This window comes from Euwallacea fornicatus, unplaced genomic scaffold (genome assembly GCF_040115645.1).
Source record: "Euwallacea fornicatus isolate EFF26 unplaced genomic scaffold, ASM4011564v1 scaffold_70, whole genome shotgun sequence".
Taxonomy (NCBI): Eukaryota; Metazoa; Arthropoda; class Insecta; order Coleoptera; family Curculionidae; genus Euwallacea; species Euwallacea fornicatus.
The window spans coordinates 323,703-343,743 of NW_027096038.1; positions in this window are offsets into that span (position 1 = coordinate 323,703).

Genomic DNA, 20,041 nt, shown 5'->3' on the forward strand with positions numbered 1-20,041 from the left:
AGTTTGAAAAGTCACAAAAGTTGTGTGTTTGAGCACATAAAGTACTATTTTTCATGGAAATTCATCAAGATGCAATCATGATGTGTTGTGTCATTTTAAAGGTCTCTTCGAGCTGATTAATTTGACACTTTGTTTAACAAATTTGGTTCTTATTTGCCGAAGTTATCGAGCTTCAAAGTTTGAAAAGTCATAAAAGTTGTGTGTTTGAGCATATAAAGTACTATTTGTCTTGGAAATTCATCAAGATGCAATCATGATGTGTTGTGACATCTTCAAAATCTCGTCGAGCTGATTAATGTGACACTTTGTTTAACAAATTTGGTCCTAATTTACCGAAGTTATCGAGCTTCAAAGTTTGAAAAGTCACAAAAGTTGTGTGTTTGAGCACAAAAAGTACTATTTGTCTTGGAAATTCATCAAGATGCAATCATGATGTGTTGTATTATTTTAAAGATCTCGTCGAGCTGATTAATTTGACACTTTGTTTAACAAATTTGGTCCTAATTTACCGAAGTTATCGAGCTTCAAAGTTTGAAAAGTCACAAAAGTTGTGTGTTTGAGCACATAAAGTACTATTTGTCTTGGAAATTCATCAAGATGCAATCATGATGTGTTGTGTCATTTTAAAGGTCTCTTCGAGCTGATTAATTTGACACTTTGTTTAACAAATTTGGTTCTTATTTGCCGAAGTTATCGAGCTTCAAAGTTTGAAAAGTCACAAAAGTTGTGTGTTTGAGCACATAAAGTACTATTTTTCATGGAAATTCATCAAGATGCAATCATGATATGTTGTGTTATTTTAAAGATCTCGTCGTGCTGATTAATTTGACACTTTGTTTAACAAATTTGGTCCTAATTTACCGAAGTTATCGAGCTTCAAAGTTTGAAAAGTCACAAAAGTTTTGTGTTTGAGCACATAAAGTACTATTTTTCATGGAAATTCATCAAGATGCAATCATGATGTGTTGTATTATTTTAAAGATCTCGTCGAGCTGATTAATTTGACACTTTGTTTAACAAATTTGGTCCTAATTTACCGAAGTTATCGAGCTTCAAAATTTGAAAAGTCACAAAAGTTGTGTGTTTGAGCACAAAAAGTACTATTTGTCTTGGAAATTCATCAAGATGCAATCATGATGTGTTGTATTATTTTAAAGATCTCGTCGAGCTGATTAATTTGACACTTTGTTTAACAAATTTGGTCCTAATTTACCGAAGTTATCGAGCTTCAAAGTTTGAAAAGTCACAAAAGTTGTGTGTTTGAGCACATAAAGTACTATTTGTCTTGGAAATTCATCAAGATGCAATCATGATGTGTTGTGTCATTTTAAAGGTCTCTTCGAGCTGATTAATTTGACACTTTGTTTAACAAATTTGGTTCTTATTTGCCGAAGTTATCGAGCTTCAAAGTTTGAAAAGTCATAAAAGTTGTGTGTTTGAGCATATAAAGTACTATTTGTCTTGGAAATTCATCAAGATGCAATCATGATGTGTTGTGACATCTTCAAAATCTCGTCGAGCTGATTAATGTGACACTTTGTTTAACAAATTTGGTCCTAATTTGCCGAAGTTATCGAGCTTCAAAGTTTGAAAAGTCACAAAAGTTGGGTGTTTGAGCACATAAAGTACTATTTTTCATGGAAATTCATCAAGATGCAATCATGATGTGTTGTGTCATTTTAAAGATCTCGTCGTGCTGATTAATTTGACACTTTGTTTAACAAATTTGGTCCTTATTTGCCGAAGTTATCGAGCTTCAAAGTTTGAAAAGTCACAAAAGTTCTGTGTTTGAGCACATAAAGTACTATTTTTCATGGAAATTCATCAAGATGCAATCATGATATGTTGTGTTATTTTAAAGATCTCGTCGTGCTGATTAATTTGACACTTTGTTTAACAAATTTGGTCCTAATTTACCGAAGTTATCGAGCTTCAAAGTTTGAAAAGTCACAAAAGTTGTGTGTTTGAGCACATAAAGTACTATTTTTCATGGAAATTCATCAAGATGCAATCATGATATGTTGTGTTATTTTAAAGATCTCGTCGTGCTGATTAATTTGACACTTTGTTTAACAAATTTGGTCCTAATTTGCCGAAGTTATCGAGCTTCAAAGTTTGAAAAGTCACAAAAGTTGTGTGTTTGAGCACATATAGTACTATTTTTCATGGAAATTCATCAAGATGCAATCATGATGTGTTGTATTATTTTAAAGATCTCGTCGAGCTGATTAATTTGACACTTTGTTTAACAAATTTGGTCCTAATTTGCCGAAGTTATCGAGCTTCAAAGTTTGAAAAGTCACAAAAGTTGGGTGTTTGAGCACATAAAGTACTATTTGTCTTGGAAATTCATCAAGAGGCAATCATGATGTGTTGTGTCATTTTAAAGATCTCGTCGAGCTGATTAATTTGACACTTTGTTTAACAAATTTGGTTCTTATTTACCGACGTTATCGAGCTTCAAAGTTTGAAAAGTCACAAAAGTTGTGTGTTTGAGCACATAAAGTACTATTTTTCATGGAAATTCATCAAGATGCAATCATGATATGTTGTGTTATTTTAAAGATCTCGTCGTGCTGATTAATTAGACACTTTGTTTAACAAATTTGGTCCTTATTTGCCGAAGTTATCGAGCTTCAAAGTTTGAAAAGTCACAAAAGTTGTGTGTTTGAGCACATAAAGTACTATTTTTCATGGAAATTCATCAAGATGCAATCATGATATGTTGTGTTATTTTAAAGATCTCGTCGTGCTGATTAATTTGACACTTTGTTTAACAAATTTGGTCCTAATTTACCGAAGTTATCGAGCTTCAAAGTTTGAAAAGTCACAAAAGTTGTGTGTTTGAGCACATAAAGTACTATTTGTCTTGGAAATTCATCAAGATGCAATCATGATGTGTTGTGTCATTTTAAAGGTCTCTTCGAGCTGATTAATTTGACACTTTGTTTAACAAATTTGGTTCTCATTTGCCGAAGTTATCGAGCTTCAAAGTTTGAAAAGTCATAAAAGTTGTGTGTTTGAGCATATAAAGTACTATATGTCTTGGAAATTTATCAAGATGCAATCATGATGTGTTGTGACATCTTCAAAATCTCGTCGAGCTGATTAAAGTGACACTTTGTTTAACAAATTTGGTCCTAATTTGCCGAAGTTATCGAGCTTCAAAGTTTGAAAAGTCACAAAAGTTGGGTGTTTGAGCACATAAAGTACTATTTGTCTTGGAAATTCATCAAGAGGCAATCATGATGTGTTGTGTCATTTTAAAGATCTCGTCGAGCTGATTAATTTGACACTTTGTTTAACAAATTTGGTCCTAATTTACCGAAGTTATCGAGCTTCAAAGTTTGAAAAGTCACAAAAGTTGGGTGTTTGAGCACATAAAGTACTATTTGTCTTGGAAATTCATCAAGAGGCAATCATGATGTGTTGTGTCATTTTAAAGGTCTCTTCGAGCTGATTAATTTGACACTTTGTTTAACAAATTTGGTTCTTATTTGCCGAAGTTATCGAGCTTCAAAGTTTGAAAAGTCACAAAAGTTGTGTGTTTGAGCACATAAAGTACTATTTTTCATGGAAATTCATCAAGATGCAATCATGATATGTTGTGTTATTTTAAAGATCTCGTCGTGCTGATTAATTTGACACTTTGTTTAACAAATTTGGTCCTAATTTACCGAAGTTATCGAGCTTCAAAGTTTGAAAAGTCACAAAAGTTTTGTGTTTGAGCACATAAAGTACTATTTTTCATGGAAATTCATCAAGATGCAATCATGATGTGTTGTATTATTTTAAAGATCTCGTCGAGCTGATTAATTTGACACTTTGTTTAACAAATTTGGTCCTAATTTACCGAAGTTATCGAGCTTCAAAATTTGAAAAGTCACAAAAGTTGTGTGTTTGAGCACAAAAAGTACTATTTGTCTTGGAAATTCATCAAGATGCAATCATGATGTGTTGTATTATTTTAAAGATCTCGTCGAGCTGATTAATTTGACACTTTGTTTAACAAATTTGGTCCTAATTTACCGAAGTTATCGAGCTTCAAAGTTTGAAAAGTCACAAAAGTTGTGTGTTTGAGCACATAAAGTACTATTTGTCTTGGAAATTCATCAAGATGCAATCATGATGTGTTGTGTCATTTTAAAGGTCTCTTCGAGCTGATTAATTTGACACTTTGTTTAACAAATTTGGTTCTTATTTGCCGAAGTTATCGAGCTTCAAAGTTTGAAAAGTCATAAAAGTTGTGTGTTTGAGCATATAAAGTACTATTTGTCTTGGAAATTCATCAAGATGCAATCATGATGTGTTGTGACATCTTCAAAATCTCGTCGAGCTGATTAATGTGACACTTTGTTTAACAAATTTGGTCCTAATTTGCCGAAGTTATCGAGCTTCAAAGTTTGAAAAGTCACAAAAGTTGGGTGTTTGAGCACATAAAGTACTATTTTTCATGGAAATTCATCAAGATGCAATCATGATGTGTTGTGTCATTTTAAAGATCTCGTCGTGCTGATTAATTTGACACTTTGTTTAACAAATTTGGTCCTTATTTGCCGAAGTTATCGAGCTTCAAAGTTTGAAAAGTCACAAAAGTTCTGTGTTTGAGCACATAAAGTACTATTTTTCATGGAAATTCATCAAGATGCAATCATGATATGTTGTGTTATTTTAAAGATCTCGTCGTGCTGATTAATTTGACACTTTGTTTAACAAATTTGGTCCTAATTTACCGAAGTTATCGAGCTTCAAAGTTTGAAAAGTCACAAAAGTTGTGTGTTTGAGCACATAAAGTACTATTTTTCATGGAAATTCATCAAGATGCAATCATGATATGTTGTGTTATTTTAAAGATCTCGTCGTGCTGATTAATTTGACACTTTGTTTAACAAATTTGGTCCTAATTTGCCGAAGTTATCGAGCTTCAAAGTTTGAAAAGTCACAAAAGTTGTGTGTTTGAGCACATATAGTACTATTTTTCATGGAAATTCATCAAGATGCAATCATGATGTGTTGTATTATTTTAAAGATCTCGTCGAGCTGATTAATTTGACACTTTGTTTAACAAATTTGGTCCTAATTTGCCGAAGTTATCGAGCTTCAAAGTTTGAAAAGTCACAAAAGTTGGGTGTTTGAGCACATAAAGTACTATTTGTCTTGGAAATTCATCAAGAGGCAATCATGATGTGTTGTGTCATTTTAAAGATCTCGTCGAGCTGATTAATTTGACACTTTGTTTAACAAATTTGGTTCTTATTTACCGACGTTATCGAGCTTCAAAGTTTGAAAAGTCACAAAAGTTGTGTGTTTGAGCACATAAAGTACTATTTTTCATGGAAATTCATCAAGATGCAATCATGATATGTTGTGTTATTTTAAAGATCTCGTCGTGCTGATTAATTAGACACTTTGTTTAACAAATTTGGTCCTTATTTGCCGAAGTTATCGAGCTTCAAAGTTTGAAAAGTCACAAAAGTTGTGTGTTTGAGCACATAAAGTACTATTTTTCATGGAAATTCATCAAGATGCAATCATGATATGTTGTGTTATTTTAAAGATCTCGTCGTGCTGATTAATTTGACACTTTGTTTAACAAATTTGGTCCTAATTTACCGAAGTTATCGAGCTTCAAAGTTTGAAAAGTCACAAAAGTTGTGTGTTTGAGCACATAAAGTACTATTTGTCTTGGAAATTCATCAAGATGCAATCATGATGTGTTGTGTCATTTTAAAGGTCTCTTCGAGCTGATTAATTTGACACTTTGTTTAACAAATTTGGTTCTCATTTGCCGAAGTTATCGAGCTTCAAAGTTTGAAAAGTCATAAAAGTTGTGTGTTTGAGCATATAAAGTACTATATGTCTTGGAAATTTATCAAGATGCAATCATGATGTGTTGTGACATCTTCAAAATCTCGTCGAGCTGATTAAAGTGACACTTTGTTTAACAAATTTGGTCCTAATTTGCCGAAGTTATCGAGCTTCAAAGTTTGAAAAGTCACAAAAGTTGGGTGTTTGAGCACATAAAGTACTATTTGTCTTGGAAATTCATCAAGAGGCAATCATGATGTGTTGTGTCATTTTAAAGATCTCGTCGAGCTGATTAATTTGACACTTTGTTTAACAAATTTGGTCCTAATTTACCGAAGTTATCGAGCTTCAAAGTTTGAAAAGTCACAAAAGTTGTGTGTTTGAGCACATAAAGTACTATTTGTCTTGGAAATTCATCAAGATGCAATCATGATGTGTTGTGTCATTTTAAAGGTCTCTTCGAGCTGATTAATTTGACACTTTGTTTAACAAATTTGGTTCTTATTTGCCGAAGTTATCGAGCTTCAAAGTTTGAAAAGTCATAAAAGTTGTGTGTTTGAGCATATAAAGTACTATTTGTCTTGGAAATTCATCAAGATGCAATCATGATGTGTTGTGACATCTTCAAAATCTCGTCGAGCTGATTAATGTGACACTTTGTTTAACAAATTTGGTCCTAATTTGCCGAAGTTATCGAGCTTCAAAGTTTGAAAAGTCACAAAAGTTGGGTGTTTGAGCACATAAAGTACTATTTTTCATGGAAATTCATCAAGATGCAATCATGATATGTTGTGTTATTTTAAAGATCTCGTCGTGCTGATTAATTTGACACTTTGTTTAACAAATTTGGTCCTAATTTACCGAAGTTATCGAGCTTCAAAGTTTGAAAAGTCACAAAAGTTTTGTGTTTGAGCACATAAAGTACTATTTTTCATGGAAATTCATCAAGATGCAATCATGATGTGTTGTATTATTTTAAAGATCTCTTCGAGCTGATTAATTTGACACTTTGTTTAACAAATTTGGTTCTCATTTGCCGAAGTTATCGAGCTTCAAAGTTTGAAAAGTCACAAAAGTTGTGTGTTTGAGCATATAAAGTACTATTTGTCTTGGAAATTCATCAAGATGCAATCATGATGTGTTATGACATCTTCAAAATCTCGTCGAGCTGATTAATGTGACACTTTGTTTAACAAATTTGGTTCTTATTTGCCGAAGTTATCGAGCTTCAAAGTTTGAAAAGTCACAAAAGTTGTGTGTTTGAGCACATAAAGTACTATTTTTCATGGAAATTCATCAAGATGCAATCATGATATGTTGTGTTATTTTAAAGATCTCGTCGTGCTGATTAATTAGACACTTTGTTTAACAAATTTGGTCCTTATTTGCCGAAGTTATCGAGCTTCAAAGTTTGAAAAGTCACAAAAGTTGTGTGTTTGAGCACATAAAGTACTATTTTTCATGGAAATTCATCAAGATGCAATCATGATATGTTGTGTTATTTTAAAGATCTCGTCGTGCTGATTAATTTGACACTTTGTTTAACAAATTTGGTCCTAATTTACCGAAGTTATCGAGCTTCAAAGTTTGAAAAGTCACAAAAGTTGTGTGTTTGAGCACATAAAGTACTATTTGTCTTGGAAATTCATCAAGATGCAATCATGATGTGTTGTGTCATTTTAAAGGTCTCTTCGAGCTGATTAATTTGACACTTTGTTTAACAAATTTGGTTCTCATTTGCCGAAGTTATCGAGCTTCAAAGTTTGAAAAGTCATAAAAGTTGTGTGTTTGAGCATATAAAGTACTATATGTCTTGGAAATTTATCAAGATGCAATCATGATGTGTTGTGACATCTTCAAAATCTCGTCGAGCTGATTAAAGTGACACTTTGTTTAACAAATTTGGTCCTAATTTGCCGAAGTTATCGAGCTTCAAAGTTTGAAAAGTCACAAAAGTTGGGTGTTTGAGCACATAAAGTACTATTTGTCTTGGAAATTCATCAAGAGGCAATCATGATGTGTTGTGTCATTTTAAAGATCTCGTCGAGCTGATTAATTTGACACTTTGTTTAACAAATTTGGTCCTAATTTACCGAAGTTATCGAGCTTCAAAGTTTGAAAAGTCACAAAAGTTGTGTGTTTGAGCACATAAAGTACTATTTGTCTTGGAAATTCATCAAGATGAAATCATGATGTGTTGTGTCATTTTAAAGGTCTCTTCGAGCTGATTAATTTGACACTTTGTTTAACAAATTTGGTTCTTATTTGCCGAAGTTATCGAGCTTCAAAGTTTGAAAAGTCATAAAAGTTGTGTGTTTGAGCATATAAAGTACTATTTGTCTTGGAAATTCATCAAGATGCAATCATGATGTGTTGTGACATCTTCAAAATCTCGTCGAGCTGATTAATGTGACACTTTGTTTAACAAATTTGGTCCTAATTTGCCGAAGTTATCGAGCTTCAAAGTTTGAAAAGTCACAAAAGTTGGGTGTTTGAGCACATAAAGTACTATTTTTCATGGAAATTCATCAAGATGCAATCATGATATGTTGTGTTATTTTAAAGATCTCGTCGTGCTGATTAATTTGACACTTTGTTTAACAAATTTGGTCCTAATTTACCGAAGTTATCGAGCTTCAAAGTTTGAAAAGTCACAAAAGTTTTGTGTTTGAGCACATAAAGTACTATTTTTCATGGAAATTCATCAAGATGCAATCATGATGTGTTGTATTATTTTAAAGATCTCTTCGAGCTGATTAATTTGACACTTTGTTTAACAAATTTGGTTCTCATTTGCCGAAGTTATCGAGCTTCAAAGTTTGAAAAGTCACAAAAGTTGTGTGTTTGAGCATATAAAGTACTATTTGTCTTGGAAATTCATCAAGATGCAATCATGATGTGTTATGACATCTTCAAAATCTCGTCGAGCTGATTAATGTGACACTTTGTTTAACAAATTTGGTTCTTATTTGCCGAAGTTATCGAGCTTCAAAGTTTGAAAAGTCACAAAAGTTGTGTGTTTGAGCACATAAAGTACTATTTTTCATGGAAATTCATCAAGATGCAATCATGATGTGTTGTGTCATTTTAAAGATCTCGTCGAGCTGATTAATTTGACACTTTGTTTAACAAATTTGGTCCTTATTTGCCGAAGTTATCGAGCTTCAAAGTTTGAAAAGTCACAAAAGTTGTGTGTTTGAGCACATAAAGTACTATTTTTCATGGAAATTCATCAAGATGCAATCATGATGTGTTGTGTCATTTTAAAGATCTCGTCGTGCTGATTAATTTGACACTTTGTTTAACAAATTTGGTCCTAATTTACCGAAGTTATCGAGCTTCAAAGTTTGAAAAGTCACAAAAGTTTTGTGTTTGAGCACATAAAGTACTATTTTTCATGGAAATTCATCAAGATGCAATCATGATGTGTTGTATTATTTTAAAGATCTCTTCGAGCTGATTAATTTGACACTTTGTTTAACAAATTTGGTTCTCATTTGCCGAAGTTATCGAGCTTCAAAGTTTGAAAAGTCACAAAAGTTGTGTGTTTGAGCACATATAGTACTATTTTTCATGGAAATTCATCAAGATGCAATCATGATGTGTTTTGTCATTTTAAAGATCTCGTCGAGCTGATTAATTTGACACTTTGTTTAACAAATTTGGTTCTTATTTACCGACGTTATCGAGCTTCAAAGTTTGAAAAGTCACAAAAGTTGTGTGTTTGAGCACATAAAGTACTATTTTTCATGGAAATTCATCAAGATGCAATCATGATATGTTGTGTTATTTTAAAGATCTCGTCGTGCTGATTAATTTGACACTTTGTTTAACAAATTTGGTCCTTATTTGCCGAAGTTATCGAGCTTCAAAGTTTGAAAAGTCACAAAAGTTGTGTGTTTGAGCACATAAAGTACTATTTTTCATGGAAATTCATCAAGATGCAATCATGATATGTTGTGTTATTTTAAAGATCTCGTCGTGCTGATTAATTTGACACTTTGTTTAACAAATTTGGTCCTAATTTACCGAAGTTATCGAGCTTCAAAGTTTGAAAAGTCACAAAAGTTGTGTGTTTGAGCACATAAAGTACTATTTGTCTTGGAAATTCATCAAGATGCAATCATGATGTGTTGTGTCATTTTAAAGGTCTCTTCGAGCTGATTAATTTGACACTTTGTTTAACAAATTTGGTTCTCATTTGCCGAAGTTATCGAGCTTCAAAGTTTGAAAAGTCATAAAAGTTGTGTGTTTGAACATATAAAGTACTATATGTCTTGGAAATTTATCAAGATGCAATCATGATGTGTTGTGACATCTTCAAAATCTCGTCGAGCTGATTAAAGTGACACTTTGTTTAACAAATTTGGTCCTAATTTGCCGAAGTTATCGAGCTTCAAAGTTTGAAAAGTCACAAAAGTTGGGTGTTTGAGCACATAAAGTACTATTTGTCTTGGAAATTCATCAAGAGGCAATCATGATGTGTTGTGTCATTTTAAAGATCTCGTCGAGCTGATTAATTTGACACTTTGTTTAACAAATTTGGTCCTAATTTACCGAAGTTATCGAGCTTCAAAGTTTGAAAAGTCACAAAAGTTGTGTGTTTGAGCACATAAAGTACTATTTGTCTTGGAAATTCATCAAGATGCAATCATGATGTGTTGTGTCATTTTAAAGGTCTCTTCGAGCTGATTAATTTGACACTTTGTTTAACAAATTTGGTTCTTATTTGCCGAAGTTATCGAGCTTCAAAGTTTGAAAAGTCATAAAAGTTGTGTGTTTGAGCATATAAAGTACTATTTGTCTTGGAAATTCATCAAGATGCAATCATGATGTGTTGTGTCATTTTAAAGATCTCGTCGAGCTGATTAATTTGACACTTTGTTTAACAAATTTGGTCCTTATTTGCCGAAGTTATCGAGCTTCAAAGTTTGAAAAGTCACAAAAGTTGTGTGTTTGAGCACATAAAGTACTATTTTTCATGGAAATTCATCAAGATGCAATCATGATGTGTTGTGTCATTTTAAAGATCTCGTCGTGCTGATTAATTTGACACTTTGTTTAACAAATTTGGTCCTAATTTACCGAAGTTATCGAGCTTCAAAGTTTGAAAAGTCACAAAAGTTGGGTGTTTGAGCACATAAAGTACTATTTGTCTTGGAAATTCATCAAGAGGCAATCATGATGTGTTGTGTCATTTTAAAGATCTCGTCGAGCTGATTAATTTGACACTTTGTTTAACAAATTTGGTCCTAATTTACCGAAGTTATCGAGCTTCAAAGTTTGAAAAGTCACAAAAGTTGTGTGTTTGAGCACATAAAGTACTATTTTTCATGGAAATTCATCAAGATGCAATCATGATGTGTTGTGTCATTTTAAAGATCTCGTCGTGCTGATTAATTTGACACTTTGTTTAACAAATTTGGTCCTAATTTACCGAAGTTATCGAGCTTCAAAGTTTGAAAAGTCACAAAAGTTTTGTGTTTGAGCACATAAAGTACTATTTGTCTTGGAAATTCATCAAGATGCAATCATGATGTGTTGTGTCATTTTAAAGGTCTCTTCGAGCTGATTAATTTGACACTTTGTTTAACAAATTTGGTTCTCATTTGCCGAAGTTATCGAGCTTCAAAGTTTGAAAAGTCATAAAAGTTGTGTGTTTGAGCATATAAAGTACTATATGTCTTGGAAATTTATCAAGATGCAATCATGATGTGTTGTGACATCTTCAAAATCTCGTCGAGCTGATTAAAGTGACACTTTGTTTAACAAATTTGGTCCTAATTTGCCGAAGTTATCGAGCTTCAAAGTTTGAAAAGTCACAAAAGTTGGGTGTTTGAGCACATAAAGTACTATTTGTCTTGGAAATTCATCAAGAGGCAATCATGATGTGTTGTGTCATTTTAAAGATCTCGTCGAGCTGATTAATTTGACACTTTGTTTAACAAATTTGGTCCTAATTTACCGAAGTTATCGAGCTTCAAAGTTTGAAAAGTCACAAAAGTTGTGTGTTTGAGCACATAAAGTACTATTTGTCTTGGAAATTCATCAAGATGCAATCATGATGTGTTGTGTCATTTTAAAGGTCTCTTCGAGCTGATTAATTTGACACTTTGTTTAACAAATTTGGTTCTTATTTGCCGAAGTTATCGAGCTTCAAAGTTTGAAAAGTCATAAAAGTTGTGTGTTTGAGCATATAAAGTACTATTTGTCTTGGAAATTCATCAAGATGCAATCATGATGTGTTGTGACATCTTCAAAATCTCGTCGAGCTGATTAATGTGACACTTTGTTTAACAAATTTGGTCCTAATTTGCCGAAGTTATCGAGCTTCAAAGTTTGAAAAGTCACAAAAGTTGGGTGTTTGAGCACATAAAGTACTATTTTTCATGGAAATTCATCAAGATGCAATCATGATATGTTGTGTTATTTTAAAGATCTCGTCGTGCTGATTAATTTGACACTTTGTTTAACAAATTTGGTCCTAATTTACCGAAGTTATCGAGCTTCAAAGTTTGAAAAGTCACAAAAGTTTTGTGTTTGAGCACATAAAGTACTATTTTTCATGGAAATTCATCAAGATGCAATCATGATGTGTTGTATTATTTTAAAGATCTCTTCGAGCTGATTAATTTGACACTTTGTTTAACAAATTTGGTTCTCATTTGCCGAAGTTATCGAGCTTCAAAGTTTGAAAAGTCACAAAAGTTGTGTGTTTGAGCATATAAAGTACTATTTGTCTTGGAAATTCATCAAGATGCAATCATGATGTGTTATGACATCTTCAAAATCTCGTCGAGCTGATTAATGTGACACTTTGTTTAACAAATTTGGTTCTTATTTGCCGAAGTTATCGAGCTTCAAAGTTTGAAAAGTCACAAAAGTTGTGTGTTTGAGCACATAAAGTACTATTTTTCATGGAAATTCATCAAGATGCAATCATGATGTGTTGTGTCATTTTAAAGATCTCGTCGAGCTGATTAATTTGACACTTTGTTTAACAAATTTGGTCCTTATTTGCCGAAGTTATCGAGCTTCAAAGTTTGAAAAGTCACAAAAGTTGTGTGTTTGAGCACATAAAGTACTATTTTTCATGGAAATTCATCAAGATGCAATCATGATGTGTTGTGTCATTTTAAAGATCTCGTCGTGCTGATTAATTTGACACTTTGTTTAACAAATTTGGTCCTAATTTACCGAAGTTATCGAGCTTCAAAGTTTGAAAAGTCACAAAAGTTTTGTGTTTGAGCACATAAAGTACTATTTTTCATGGAAATTCATCAAGATGCAATCATGATGTGTTGTGACATCTTCAAAATCTCGTCGAGCTGATTAAAGTGACACTTTGTTTAACAAATTTGGTCCTAATTTGCCGAAGTTATCGATCTACAAAGTGTGAAAAGTCACAAAAGTTTTGTGTTTGAGCACATAAAGTACTATTTTTCATGGAAATTCATCAAGATGCAATCATGATGTGTTGTGTCATTTTAAAGATCTCGTCGTGCTGATTAATTTGACACTTTGTTTAACAAATTTGGTCCTAATTTGCGCAAGTTATCGAGCTTCAAAGTTTGAAAAGTCACAAAAGTTGTGTGTTTGAGCACATAAAGTACTATATGTCTTGGAAATTTATCAAGATGCAATCATGATGTGTTGTGACATCTTCAAAATCTCGTCGAGCTGATTAAAGTGACACTTTGTTTAACAAATTTGGTCCTAATTTGCCGAAGTTATCGATCTACAAAGTGTGAAAAGTCACAAAAGTTTTGTGTTTGAGCACATAAAGTACTATTCGTCTTGGAAATTCATCAAGATGCAATCATGATGTGTTGTGTCATTTTAAAGATCTCGTCGAGCTGATTAATTTGACACTTTGTTTAACAAATTTGGTCCTAATTTGCCGAAGTTATCGAGCTTCAAAGTTTGAAAAGTCACAAAAGTTGTGTGTTTGAGCATATAAAGTACTATTTTTCATGGAAATTCATCAAGATGCAAACATGAAGTGTTGTGTTATTTTAAAGATCTCGTCGTGCTGATTAATTTGACACTTTGTTTAACAAATTTGGTCCTTATTTGCCGAAGTTATCGAGCTTCAAAGTTTGAAAAGTCACAAAAGTTGTGTGTTTGAGCACATAAAGTACTATTTTTCATGGAAATTCATCAAGATGCAATCATGATATGTTGTGTTATTTTAAAGATCTCGTCGTGCTGATTAATTTGACACTTTGTTTAACAAATTTGGTCCTAATTTACCGAAGTTATCGAGCTTCAAAGTTTGAAAAGTCACAAAAGTTGTGTGTTTGAGCACATAAAGTACTATTTGTCTTGGAAATTCATCAAGATGCAATCATGATGAGTTGTGTCATTTTAAAGGTCTCTTCGAGCTGATTAATTTGACACTTTGTTTAACAAATTTGGTTCTCATTTGCCGAAGTTATCGAGCTTCAAAGTTTGAAAAGTCATAAAAGTTGTGTGTTTGAACATATAAAGTACTATATGTCTTGGAAATTTATCAAGATGCAATCATGATGTGTTGTGACATCTTCAAAATCTCGTCGAGCTGATTAAAGTGACACTTTGTTTAACAAATTTGGTCCTAATTTGCCGAAGTTATCGAGCTTCAAAGTTTGAAAAGTCACAAAAGTTGGGTGTTTGAGCACATAAAGTACTATTTGTCTTGGAAATTCATCAAGAGGCAATCATGATGTGTTGTGTCATTTTAAAGATCTCGTCGAGCTGATTAATTTGACACTTTGTTTAACAAATTTGGTCCTAATTTACCGAAGTTATCGAGATTTAAAGTTTGAAAAGTCACAAAAGTTGTGTGTTTGAGCACATAAAGTACTATTTGTCTTGGAAATTCATCAAGATGCAATCATGATGTGTTGTGTCATTTTAAAGGTCTCTTCGAGCTGATTAATTTGACACTTTGTTTAACAAATTTGGTTCTTATTTGCCGAAGTTATCGAGCTTCAAAGTTTGAAAAGTCATAAAAGTTGTGTGTTTGAGCATATAAAGTACTATTTGTCTTGGAAATTCATCAAGATGCAATCATGATGTGTTGTGTCATTTTAAAGATCTCGTCGAGCTGATTAATTTGACACTTTGTTTAACAAATTTGGTCCTTATTTGCCGAAGTTATCGAGCTTCAAAGTTTGAAAAGTCACAAAAGTTGTGTGTTTGAGCACATAAAGTACTATTTTTCATGGAAATTCATCAAGATGCAATCATGATGTGTTGTGTCATTTTAAAGATCTCGTCGTGCTGATTAATTTGACACTTTGTTTAACAAATTTGGTCCTAATTTACCGAAGTTATCGAGCTTCAAAGTTTGAAAAGTCACAAAAGTTTTGTGTTTGAGCACATAAAGTACTATTTTTCATGGAAATTCATCAAGATGCAATCATGATGTGTTGTATTATTTTAAAGATCTCTTCGAGCTGATTAATTTGACACTTTGTTTAACAAATTTGGTTCTCATTTGCCGAAGTTATCGAGCTTCAAAGTTTGAAAAGTCACAAAAGTTGTGTGTTTGAGCACATATAGTACTATTTTTCATGGAAATTCATCAAGATGCAATTATGATGTGTTGTGTCATTTTAAAGATCTCGTCGAGCTGATTAATTTGACACTTTTTTAACAAATTTGGTTCTTATTTACCGACGTTATCGAGCTTCAAAGTTTGAAAAGTCACAAAAGTTGTGTGTTTGAGCACATAAAGTACTATTTTTCATGGAAATTCATCAAGATGCAATCATGATATGTTGTGTTATTTTAAAGATCTCGTCGTGCTGATTAATTTGACACTTTGTTTAACAAATTTGGTCCTTATTTGCCGAAGTTATCGAGCTTCAAAGTTTGAAAAGTCACAAAAGTTGTGTGTTTGAGCACATAAAGTACTATTTTTCATGGAAATTCATCAAGATGCAATCATGATATGTTGTGTTATTTTAAAGATCTCGTCGTGCTGATTAATTTGACACTTTGTTTAACAAATTTGGTCCTAATTTACCGAAGTTATCGAGCTTCAAAGTTTGAAAAGTCACAAAAGTTGTGTGTTTGAGCACATAAAGTACTATTTGTCTTGGAAATTCATCAAGATGCAATCATGATGTGTTGTGTCATTTTAAAGGTCTCTTCGAGCTGATTAATTTGACACTTTGTTTAACAAATTTGGTTCTCATTTGCCGAAGTTATCGAGCTTCAAAGTTTGAAAAGTCATAAAAGTTGTGTGTTTGAACATATAAAGTACTATATGTCTTGGAAATTTATCAAGATGCAATCATGATGTGTTGTGACATCTTCAAAATCTCGTCGAGCTGATTAAAGTGACACTTTGTTTAACAAATTTGGTCCTAATTTGCCGAAGTTATCGAGCTTCAAAGTTTGAAAAGTCACAAAAGTTGTGTGTTTGAGCATATAAAGTACTATTTGTCTTGGAAATTCATCAAGATGCAATCATGATGTGTTATGACATCTTCAAAATCTCGTCGAGCTGATTAATGTGACACTTTGTTTAACAAATTTGGTTCTTATTTGCCGAAGTTATCGAGCTTCAAAGTTTGAAAAGTCACAAAAGTTGTGTGTTTGAGCACATAAAGTACTATTTTTCATGGAAATTCATCAAGATGCAATCATGATGTGTTGTGTCATTTTAAAGATCTCGTCGAGCTGATTAATTTGACACTTTGTTTAACAAATTTGGTCCTTATTTGCCGAAGTTATCGAGCTTCAAAGTTTGAAAAGTCACAAAAGTTGTGTGTTTGAGCACATAAAGTACTATTTTTCATGGAAATTCATCAAGATGCAATCATGATGTGTTGTGTCATTTTAAAGATCTCGTCGTGCTGATTAATTTGACACTTTGTTTAACAAATTTGGTCCTAATTTACCGAAGTTATCGAGCTTCAAAGTTTGAAAAGTCACAAAAGTTGTGTGTTTGAGCATATAAAGTACTATTTTTCATGGAAATTCATCAAGATGCAAACATGAAGTGTTGTGTTATTTTAAAGATCTCGTCGTGCTGATTAATTTGACACTTTGTTTAACAAATTTGGTCCTAATTTGCGCAAGTTATCGAGCTTCAAAGTTTGAAAAGTCACAAAAGTTGTGTGTTTGAGCACATAAAGTACTATTTGTCTTGGAAATTCATCAAGATGCAATCATGATGTGTTATGACATCTTCAAAATCTCGTCGAGCTGATTAATGTGACACTTTGTTTAACAAATTTGGTTCTTATTTGCCGAAGTTATCGAGCTTCAAAGTTTGAAAAGTCACAAAAGTTGTGTGTTTGAGCACATAAAGTACTATTTTTCATGGAAATTCATCAAGATGCAATCATGATGTGTTGTGTCATTTTAAAGATCTCGTCGAGCTGATTAATTTGACACTTTGTTTAACAAATTTGGTCCTTATTTGCCGAAGTTATCGAGCTTCAAAGTTTGAAAAGTCACAAAAGTTGTGTGTTTGAGCACATAAAGTACTATTTTTCATGGAAATTCATCAAGATGCAATCATGATGTGTTGTGTCATTTTAAAGATCTCGTCGTGCTGATTAATTTGACACTTTGTTTAACAAATTTGGTCCTAATTTACCGAAGTTATCGAGCTTCAAAGTTTGAAAAGTCACAAAAGTTTTGTGTTTGTGCACATAAAGTACTATTTTTCATGGAAATTCATCAAGATGCAATCATGATGTGTTGTATTATTTTAAAGATCTCGTCGTGCTGATTAATTTGACACTTTGTTTAACAAATTTGGTCCTAATTTACCGAAGTTATCGAGCTTCAAAGTTTGAAAAGTCACAAAAGTTTTGTGTTTGTGCACATAAAGTACTATTTTTCATGGAAATTCATCAAGATGCAATCATGATGTGTTGTATTATTTTAAAGATCTCTTCGAGCTGATTAATTTGACACTTTGTTTAACAAATTTGGTCCTAATTTGCCGAAGTTATCGAGCTTCAAAGTTTGAAAAGTCACAAAAGTTGGGTGTTTGAGCACATAAAGTACTATTTGTCTTGGAAATTCATCAAGAGGCAATCATGATGTGTTGTGTCATTTTAAAGATCTCGTCGAGCTGATTAATTTGACACTTTGTTTAACAAATTTGGTCCTAATTTACCGAAGTTATCGAGCTTCAAAGTTTGAAAAGTCACAAAAGTTGTGTGTTTGAGCACATAAAGTACTATTTGTCTTGGAAATTCATCAAGATGCAATCATGATGTGTTGTGTCATTTTAAAGGTCTCTTCGAGCTGATTAATTTGACACTTTGTTTAACAAATTTGGTTCTCATTTGCCGAAGTTATCGAGCTTCAAAGTTTGAAAAGTCATAAAAGTTGTGTGTTTGAACATATAAAGTACTATATGTCTTGGAAATTTATCAAGATGCAATCATGATGTGTTGTGACATCTTCAAAATCTCGTCGAGCTGATTAAAGTGACACTTTGTTTAACAAATTTGGTCCTAATTTGCCGAAGTTATCGAGCTTCAAAGTTTGAAAAGTCACAAAAGTTGGGTGTTTGAGCACATAAAGTACTATTTGTCTTGGAAATTCATCAAGAGGCAATCATGATGTGTTGTGTCATTTTAAAGATCTCGTCGAGCTGATTAATTTGACACTTTGTTTAACAAATTTGGTCCTAATTTACCGAAGTTATCGAGCTTCAAAGTTTGAAAAGTCACAAAAGTTGTGTGTTTGAGCACATAAAGTACTATTTGTCTTGGAAATTCATCAAGATGCAATCATGATGTGTTGTGTCATTTTAAAGGTCTCTTCGAGCTGATTAATTTGACACTTTGTTTAACAAATTTGGTTCTTATTTGCCGAAGTTATCGAGCTTCAAAGTTTGAAAAGTCACAAAAGTTGTGTGTTTGAGCGCATAAAGTACTATTTTTCATGGAAATTCATCAAGATGCAATCATGATATGTTGTGTTATTTTAAAGATCTCGTCGTGCTGATTAATTTGACACTTTGTTTAACAAATTTGGTCCTAATTTACCGAAGTTATCGAGCTTCAAAGTTTGAAAAGTCACAAAATTTTTGTGTTTGAGCACATAAAGTACTATTTTTCATGGAAATTCATCAAGATGCAATCATGATGTGTTGTATTATTTTAAAGATCTCGTCGAGCTGATTAATTTGACACTTTGTTTAACAAATTTGGTCCTAATTTACCGAAGTTATCGAGCTTCAAAATTTGAAAAGTCACAAAAGTTGTGTGTTTGAGCATATAAAGTACTATTTTTCATGGAAATTCATCAAGATGCAAACATGAAGTGTTGTGTTATTTTAAAGATCTCGTCGTGCTGATTAATTTGACACTTTGTTTAACAAATTTGGTCCTAATTTGCGCAAGTTATCGAGCTTCAAAGTTTGAAAAGTCACAAAAGTTGTGTGTTTGAGCACATAAAGTACTATTTGTCTTGGAAATTCATCAAGATGCAATCATGATGTGTTATGACATCTTCAAAATCTCGTCGAGCTGATTAATGTGACACTTTGTTTAACAAATTTGGTTCTTATTTGCCGAAGTTATCGAGCTTCAAAGTTTGAAAAGTCACAAAAGTTGTGTGTTTGAGCACATAAAGTACTATTTTTCATGGAAATTCATCAAGATGCAATCATGATGTGTTGTGTCATTTTAAAGATCTCGTCGAGCTGATTAATTTGACACTTTGTTTAACAAATTTGGTCCTTATTTGCCGAAGTTATCGAGCTTCAAAGTTTGAAAAGTCACAAAAGTTGTGTGTTTGAGCACATAAAGTACTATTTTTCATGGAAATTCATCAAGATGCAATCATGATGTGTTGTGTCATTTTAAAGATCTCGTCGTGCTGATTAATTTGACACTTTGTTTAACAAATTTGGTCCTAATTTACCGAAGTTATCGAGCTTCAAAGTTTGAAAAGTCACAAAAGTTTTGTGTTTGTGCACATAAAGTACTATTTTTCATGGAAATTCATCAAGATGCAATCATGATGTGTTGTATTATTTTAAAGATCTCGTCGTGCTGATTAATTTGACACTTTGTTTAACAAATTTGGTCCTAATTTACCGAAGTTATCGAGCTTCAAAGTTTGAAAAGTCACAAAAGTTTTGTGTTTGTGCACATAAAGTACTATTTTTCATGGAAATTCATCAAGATGCAATCATGATGTGTTGTATTATTTTAAAGATCTCTTCGAGCTGATTAATTTGACACTTTGTTTAACAAATTTGGTCCTAATT